The sequence below is a fragment of the Nyctereutes procyonoides genome, unplaced genomic scaffold (assembly GCF_905146905.1).
Source record: "Nyctereutes procyonoides isolate TBG_1078 unplaced genomic scaffold, NYPRO_anot_genome, whole genome shotgun sequence".
In the NCBI taxonomy this organism is placed as follows: domain Eukaryota; kingdom Metazoa; phylum Chordata; class Mammalia; order Carnivora; family Canidae; genus Nyctereutes; species Nyctereutes procyonoides.
In genome coordinates this window covers 34,227-43,465 of record NW_026575044.1, presented here as the reverse complement: position 1 = coordinate 43,465, position 9,239 = coordinate 34,227, and positions in this window count along the sequence as shown.

The window sequence follows — 9,239 nt, the reverse complement described above, 5'->3', positions numbered from 1 at the left end:
AATCTTTAAAAAAAAAAAAAAAAAGAAAGATGGTCTGTGTTTTATCAGGAATTCCGGGGTGGTTACCAGTGTGCTTTAAAATGCACAGTGCATGTAGATGAGATCATTCGGTGTCATACCCTAAAAATATAAATCCAGACCTCTCTCAGTATATAATCTGCAAGTAGTAGTCTTACTTAATTTAAGCATGGGGTTTCTAGCAACGATATTCAACTAATTGTTGCTGAGATCTTTGCAAAAGGAGGCATAGATAATAAAAGCATTTCTGAAAATGTGGGAGACAGAGAACAGCATAGAGCATGTGATAGACAGAAGACACTTTCCCCCTGAGACGGGTATGTCCTAATTCCCAGAACATGTCAATAAATTAGCCTATGCTGAGAGGGAAATTACGTTTCCTAAGCATCTGACGTTAGAATAGGGAGACTAATCTAGATTACCCAGATGGGCCCAATGTAATCACAAGGTCCTTAAAAATGGAAGAGGGAGACAGCCGAGAAAAAGGATAGAGGTGGTAACATGAGAAGGATTGGAGCCGCATTGCTGGCTTTAAAGATGGAAGAGGGGACTGGGAGCCAAGGAAAGGGCCTTCCAGCCTATGAAAGCTGGAAGGGCCAAGGAAAAGAATTCTCCCTTAGAGCTTCCAGAAGGAACTCAGCCCGGTAGACACCTTGGTTTTAGTCCAGTAAGACCCCCTCGGGCTTCCCTCCTCCAGAACTGGAAGACACTAAATTTGTATGAAGTCACTAAGGTTTTGAAACCACTACAGAGCATTTCCGTGAGAGGGTATGGGTGGTTGGGCAGAAGGTGACAGTGGGAAGAATGCAGCTTCAGAAGCTAAAACAGAACTGAGGTGAGCAGCACCTCTGTTTTGAGAAGTCTTCCATTCTGAGTGTTCAGATTAAAGCTGTCAGGCCATAAGAAGCCAGTGAACAATGAGGCTCATGACAGAACTGATAGGAGAATGCTCTCAGGGAGAATGGAAGCAAGTGATGTCTGATCATATACGGGGAATAGAAGACCCGAGGACTCAGAATGGTGCCCATATAGGCGTCTGGATGACTGAGGAAATTGCCTATACGATGGCACAGGGGAAGGAGAAGGGAGGTCATTTGGAGAACTGTTGCTTGAGAGGAATTTAGAGGTCACCGTGCTAGCCCACGACAGGCTCAAAGCCACTCTCCTGTCCTGCATGCCTATCCCAGGGCTCATTCCCTTCTCAAATTCTATCAGTGGCATCCAACTGGACTTTGTGGTCCAGACCGTGAAAATACCTCATGTGTGCAGTGTAAAACTGTTTAAAGGGAATCTCTCCTTGGTGTCCAGGGAGTGGCTCATGCGGCGCTGGAAATGATTTCATACTGGAAGTCTTTGCAAATGGGTTTCTTTTCCAAATTTGAGAAGCTAAGAATTGAACGGTCCCCTAGGTTAGAATAATGGAAGGCAAGCATGACATTCTAGGATAATGTTGTACCATTTTATTACCTGGCATTAGCACTTTCTTAAAGGCATTGTTGCTGACCTGAGAAGTAGTGCTCAAGCTGACATTGGATTCCTATATCAAAATAATCATAATAGTACTTTTTAGTTTGCATAGCACTTGCAATTTTCCGAGAATCCCCTTACACATTAACGTGAATTCATGGGATGGACACACGCACATAATTGAGGCAAAACTCTAATCGTTTAAAAAAATTTCAACAGTTATGTATGACGGAGTGAATTTAGCCAGCCTGCCTCGGTATTGAATTTGATTCCCCAGATTCCCTTTGTTTAATAGTTTCTTCTATCACTGTGGACATCTGTAGGTGACTCTTTTCCTGATAATGGGTGGACCGCATATCTACTGTAATGGGAGAAAGCAAAGGACATAGCATACAGCAAGCTGCTTATCTTTGGGGCCAGTGGCCATAATATTTTGAAAACTAGAAATGGTGAGGGATGGTGCCAAGGATGATGGCCTGTGCTCTGTGCATCAGATCCCTACTGTGGAGGCTCCCAAAGCCTGTTTTTGCTTTTTAACTTTGTTTTGTGCAGCCTAGATCCTGGAAAAGATTACAAGGGTGCACTATTACAATGTTTTCTCCATAATTCTAAACTAAGAGTTCCTTTGCAGGAAGAAAAAAAAAAAACAAACCTTGAAAACCAAATTGTTTTTTTTCAAAAAAAAAAAAAAAACAATTTGTTTTTTTTTTCTAAACTCTAGCCCTCAGCACATCTACCATGAGCATTTTATGTATCCCATTTTAATTGTATAGTCTCTATCCTCTACCCATAACAAAATATTTCTCTACCACCAAAGAGGACTTAGAAATAGCACTTAATGATCAACATCCCTAGAGCATCCTTGATGCTCCCACCAAGATATATATATATTTTAACCACTCAGATGGGGGCCCTTGAAAGAAACCAGGAGAAGAAAATTCCTGGTAATCAAACAAAGCAGTCCTATGTAATCCTTCACTAAAACTAAAAAAACTTTACATGCCTTGAGAGTGCAAGAAGGTCTTCTCCTAAAAAGTATCTCAATTTCTGAGGCCAAAACACTTCACTGGCCTTCGCCCATCCGGTCTTCCAACAGTAGATCTTTATGTTGATTGTTCTGGTACAGAGAAGGAATGAGTTTTCCCCAGTATGCGGCAATTGCCTCCAAACAGCAGCTCTAGTGGTTGAGGACTCAACAGACAAATGGCCTCAGAAAATATGGCCTGAGTATTTCTGGAGCTAGACAGCAGGAGAGGGCACCTAAATGGCTAAATTTATACCCCTTTCATGATGCCAAACGATACAGCTTAGAGATACATGGAATTCGGAATCAAAGATCTAACAGTTCTCAATGTGTGAATTTCATCACGCTTGCTGCCTTCCGGTCCTCTGCCTAATGGCCTCCACTATTCCTGCCCAACACAATCCATTTACTGCTCAGCAGTTATGGTGGATTTTCAAGTATATATAATAGCATTTTTTTTCCCATTGAGATATACCTCACAAAGAAAATACATGATTTAAAAGGTGCACTTCAATGTGAACAGAAATTTCTCCAATGAAGACAAACTCATGGCCAACAAGCACATGAGAATATGCTCCACATCACTTGCCATCAGGGAAATAGAAATCAATACGACGATAAGATACCACCTCACACCAGTGAGAATGGCGAAAATTAATAAGACCGGAAAAGACGAATGTTGGAGAGGATTGGAGAAAGGGGAACCCTCTTGCACTGTTGGTGGGAATGCGAATTGGTACAGCCACTCTGGAAAAACAGTGTGGAGGTTCCTCAAACAGTAAAAAATAGAGCTACCCCTGGACCCAGCAATGGCACTACTGGGTATTTACCCCAAAGATACTGATGTAGTGAAACATGGGGACCCTGCACCCCAATACTCAGCAGCAATGTCCACAATAGCCAAGCTGGAAAGAGCCACGACGTCCTTCAACAGATGAATGGATAAAGATGATCTGATTTTATATACATATATATAATATGTGTGCATATGCATATATGTGTGCATATATATGTGCATATATATATCAGGAAAGACAAATACCCACCATTTGCTTCAAGGTGATTGGAACTGGAGGTATTATGCTGAGTGAATTAAGTCAATCAGAGAAGGACAATCATCATACGGTTTCACTCATACGTGGAATATAAGAAATAGTGAAAGGGAATGGAGGGGTAATGAATGGGAAATTAGAGAGAGAGACAGAGACAAACCATGAGAGACTCCTAACTGGGTAACAAACAAAGGGTTGTAGAAGGCAAAGTGGGTGGGATGGGGTAAGTAGGCGAGGGACACTGAGGAGGACACTTGATGGGATGAGCATTGGGTGTTATACCATATGTTGGCAAATTGAATTTAAATCAAAAAATAAAAGTATAAATAAAAATAAAATTGGACTTCAATGGTTTCTAATATATTCACAGAACTGTGTAACCATCACCCCCACCTAATTTCACAACCTCTCCATCACACCAAAAAGACATTCCCTACATATTAGCATTAGTTGTATTTTCCCCCTCCCCTACCCTCTATCACTAAATCTACTTTCTGCCTCCATTGACTTGCTTATTCTGCAGATTTCATGAAAAACGAGTCTTGGAGGATGTGGTCTCTTGTGGATGGCTTCTTTCAATTAACATAATGTTTTCAAGGTTTATCCATATGGGAGCGTGTAACAATATCTCATTCCAGTTCTTGGCTGAATAACAAATATTTCATTGTTTGGATACGCAATGTGTGGTATATATCTGTTCATCGAAAGATTCGTATTTGGGTTTGACCCATTTAGCTATAATACTGTTGCTATGCAAGTGTTTGTATGAGTGTGCAATTTTAGTTATGTAGAATAAATACCTAGCAGTGGAATTGCTCAGTCCTATGATAATTCTGCGATTGACTCTAGGAGGAAAACAATGATCATTTAAAAGCCTAAATCTGTTTATGTCACTCTCCAGTGCTTTCCAAAACACTGAGAATGAAACCCAGACTCTGCATGTGCTATCAACTTTTAGGATCCAGGCCCTACCTGCATCTCCAATCCCCTCTTTCACCACTCACCCCATTTGCCAAATCCCCAGACACACTGGCTTGCTCTACAAACCTCAAAAATTCCAAACTCCTTGCTTTGGGAAATGTGGATACCTACTCTCAAAAGAATGAAGCTGGACCTTCTCTTCGTCATGTAAACAATTAACAATAAATGCATTAGACCTAAGTGTAAGAAGGGAAATTATCAAACTGGCAGAAGACATAGGGAAAATCTTCATGAGATTGTATTTGACAATGCCTTCTTGGATATGACACCAAAAGCACAGCAACAAAAGCAAATACACACATGGGATTTATTCAGCCTTGGGCACATCAAAGGAAACGCTGAACAGGGTAAGAAGACCACCTGTGGGGTGGGGCAAAGTTTTGCAAATTATGTGTCTCATAAGACGTTAATGTCCAGAATGTGTAAAGCACCACAGCTTAACAACAACCACAAAAACCCAAGTACACATGACCAAAGGACTGGAATAGACATTTCTCCTAAGAAGATACACAAATGGCCAACAAGCATTTGAAAAGATGCCGATTCATCACTGATTGCTAGAGAAATGCAACTCAAAAGCACAATGAGATGTATTACCTTGTACCTGTTAGGAAGACTGCTAACAAAGTAACAGGCAGCAAACCATGACCACAGGCATAGACCTCCTCCCTGAAAATCACCCTAAGGTGGTGCTTCAGACTGGCGACAGTCAGTCCCCATTTGGACTTGCGTCCTTATCAGGTCTAGGGTTTCTGCAGTACTCTGGGGCTCCCAAGGAGTGTTTCCTTGAAAAATTTCAGTTTGCCCCTGCCCTGCCCCAGGAAAGCAGTCTAGTATCCCCTCGTTTTATGTTTGGGGGAATACCTACATCTGCATAGTTAGTGATTGGGCCTAGTTCTTGTCCACCAAAGCTTGTTCCCATGGAAGCCTACAGATCCTTGCTCTGCTCCAGATCTCTGGCAACTCTGAACTTGTGCACTGCATGCACAGGCAGCATAGCCTCTCCAGCAGCCTGGGGAGGGAGCCCACTCATGGTACGAGTCACTCTTCAGGCAGCACCTGCATGTTGGCAACAATCAGACACCACCTGGACTCCACCACTTGATGGAGTCCTAGGCATCTCTCCCCACTAGGACTTTAACTCTCTCTATTGGAGGACAGACCAGCCAGGCAATGGGCTAGCAGTATTGTATCCTCCAGCCCCGCTTCAAGGGGAAGGTGCACAGCTATGCACCCCACTGCTTGCAACTGGGCATAGTCCTTGTCCTCCAAGAGCCTGCTTCTGTGACTCAACCTCTCCACACCCTTACCCTCTTCTAGATCCACGGCGACTGCTCCACAGAGTGTGTGTGCACAGTAACATCCTGTTAGGAAGCCTTGGGCAGCTGGAGCCCTCTAGTTCTGTGGAGCTAGGTACATCCAGCATCACCTACATAGGCCTAAAACAGGAGAGAACCCATTCCCGAAATCACTCTGAGGCAGCCAGTATGGTGGGTGAAAGTCAGTCCCCATGTACACTTATTGCCTGTTCAGATCCCTGACTTCTACAGCGTAGACCAAGAAAAGAAGCAGAGCTAAGATAAAAGAAAAACATTTATTTGGGGAGTCTGGTTTGTAATTCAAGGAAAACAAATTAGGGTAGCACCTCAAACTGTGTCCCCCACCAGATAATAAAGATTAAGTTTTCTTAAGATAAAGGTAATGCTTTATGTGTTGTTTACAAGAATTTTGATTGCTGTTGGCAGCAGAAAACTAACTGTGGCTGAACAATTGGTTGCTAGGGCTGTCACTAAGCAAAAGCTCTTACTGCAGCAAGTTGCAGGTGTTGGACCACGTCCTTGGAATATTTGCAGTCTGGCCCAGTTCAGCATTTATAGTTTTATTCCCTGAGAACATGTATAAGGCCCATTTCCTTAACAGTCTCCCATCTCCATGTTAAAACCCCTTGCATAGAGACTCCATTTTACTTCTCCTTTCACATTTCCTCTTTTGATCAAGCCTTGCTCTGAAAGCATTGCTGACCGACTATAGATTTGCTTAGGCCCATGTCATTGAGATGGACCAGTCCCAGAAAGTTATGTCCCATGTCAGAGGGCATTTTAAGTCTGATAGTCAATTCAAGATGTCACCGTCCCTAGGGTTAGGCCATGTTTGAGCAACAAGGCAGCGGTCAGAAAATTCTGCTTAGGCACTTTCCTCATCTGCAGCTTTGTTAAGCCATTTGGTTCAAATGAATCAACTGCTGAGTGGTCATAATCTTGGTAGTTGTGGAGGTTCTGGATTCCACAACCACCAGTGTATTAAGTGGAACTTTTTTACCGAGGATCTGAGCATATTAAGGGTAATTAGCAATATTAATATTCTAAAAATCTCATGGACATTCTGCATAATGATCCAGATAACTAGTACATTGTTAAGAATATCAAATTAAGGGGGCACCTAAGTGGGCCAGTAGGTTTAAGCCTATGCCTTCATCTCAGGTCATGATCCTGTGTTCTTGGAACTGGGCCTCTGGTTGGGGTCCCTGTTCAGGGGGAAGTCTGCTTCTCCCTCTCCTCTACCCTTCCGCCCCTCAGTGCCCTCTCCTTTGCTCACTTACTTTCTCTCAAATAAATAAAATCTTAAAAAAAATGTTGCATTAAGTATCTAAGGGGCTTAATAAATTTAATAATGCAATAGAGCAGATCTAAGGACGTAAAGAAAAACTTACATCAGTTTATCAAGAATTGAGATTAGAAAAATAAGATGTGAGATTGAAGGGTACATTTATCTGTTATCATTCCTTGTTTGATCATGGATATTTCATTCATTACTAAGAAAATCATAGTTTTTACAGTCCTCAGAAAGTCTTTTTTTCTGCAAATAACCTATTTTTTGTAACTCACCAAGGTTAGTACAGTTCCATATTTTTAACAAAATGGAATCCAAAGTACAAAATGGATTCACTGCTGACAACTCTTTTTTCAAGGTGTATGGTTGAACTAGTATGGTTATGACTGGGAAAGGTTGAAACGAGGTATGGGAACAGCTGGTCCTAGCAACTTAACCTGATAGGGAACACATAAAGGCTGTGGGGCTAATCAGCAGCACCACTGGGACTAGAGCAATTGGTTGTAGGGAGGACCCAGGGATTTCCAACTTCACAAACAGATTTGAATTCCTGGTGACAGATGTAACACAGAGGTCTCCCCCTTTTGTAATCCACTGATAAATGCAGATAAGAGCATTCTCTCTTTAAGAGAAAGAGGAAAAACAATAGTAACAACAAAGTAAGAAGCAGCAAGGAAAGGGTTCTACAGATCTGGTCCAGTCATCTTGGGAACATTGTCTCCTTCATCTGTTGTTGGCTGCAACTCCTGCAAATCTACTTTTGGGTCACCAGTTGGTGTGCAGATTCAGTTAGGGTTGGTGCTTTCTTTAGATGTGACATATGAATCCTATGGTCTATTCCTTGGAAGTTGGTAGCACAAGGATTAGTCATCAACTTGATAGGTGTCTTTCCAGTGGGATGGTAGAGATTTTTTCTGAAGATGCCTGTTCCAGTAAGTGAAGTCCCCAGGTGATATGGCGTAGTATTTAAGGTCTTTATCTACTGGAGACACACTGTGGAAAGATGGCTTTACCAAAGCATGGTTGTTTTGGATAGAAGCCATTAGAAGCGGTAGGAGCCTTCATGGTGTCAGATATATCCCCCTTTATTAGCTGTGGATCAAAGAGGCAGGGGTGAGGGGCATTGGGCAGCCCATAGATACTTATTGGACTTATACAAATACATACATTGTTCTGAAAAATGAAAGTATTTAATAAGCATTTCAGAATTCTGGAGGGATCAGGCAGGGAGAAAATGATAAATGTTTCAAACTTTGTTGTTATAAAGAAATACTTTAACCAAATTGATAGAGGTTATAGATAGCTTAGTGGAGAAAAGAATAAAGGTCCTCTCAGTCTGGAAAAGAAAACATTAAAGCAATTATTTTTCCATTCGTGTTTTAGAAATTTTGAGTTATCTATTCATAACTAAGTTCAATGTTATGATTTTAAATTTAATAAAATCTGTGTTTTAGCATATTTATCTAAGTCTTTCTTATGAGTCACTTTGAAGATGAAGCACATGAAACAATAACTACCTGTAAAAGATTTGAAATAGCAAATATTAGAGATCTTATGAGAATTCATTATGATGTAATTAACAAAGAAATTTGGTTATTTCTGTGGCACATAACACTTTAAGTCAATGATAAGGTTATGACTGATAACATTATGCCAGGACGTCAGAATTTTAGGAATTTTGCATACATTTCTAGAACACTTAGAACATATCCTTATAGAAATACATCATTAAGGCTTAGTATCGCTTTTTATTTTTTTCCTTTAGCATCACTTTTTCTTACATTTACATTTTTTATTTAAATTCAATTACTTAACATATAACATATTATTGGTTTCAGAGGTAGAGGTCAGTTATTCATCAGTCTTATATAACACCCAGTACTCACTACATCACGTTCCCTCCTAAATGTCCATCACCCATCCTTCTACTCCCCTTTAGAATACTTTTTGTTTGACTATGCTTCCCATATAATTTGACATATCAACCCTAATTTGTGTAAGATCTCCCTTTCTATAAGGAGAAGGAGCAAATCTTTTGAGAAGTTCCAGGAACTTGTTTATTTTTTGGTCAAAAGACTTATTTAGAA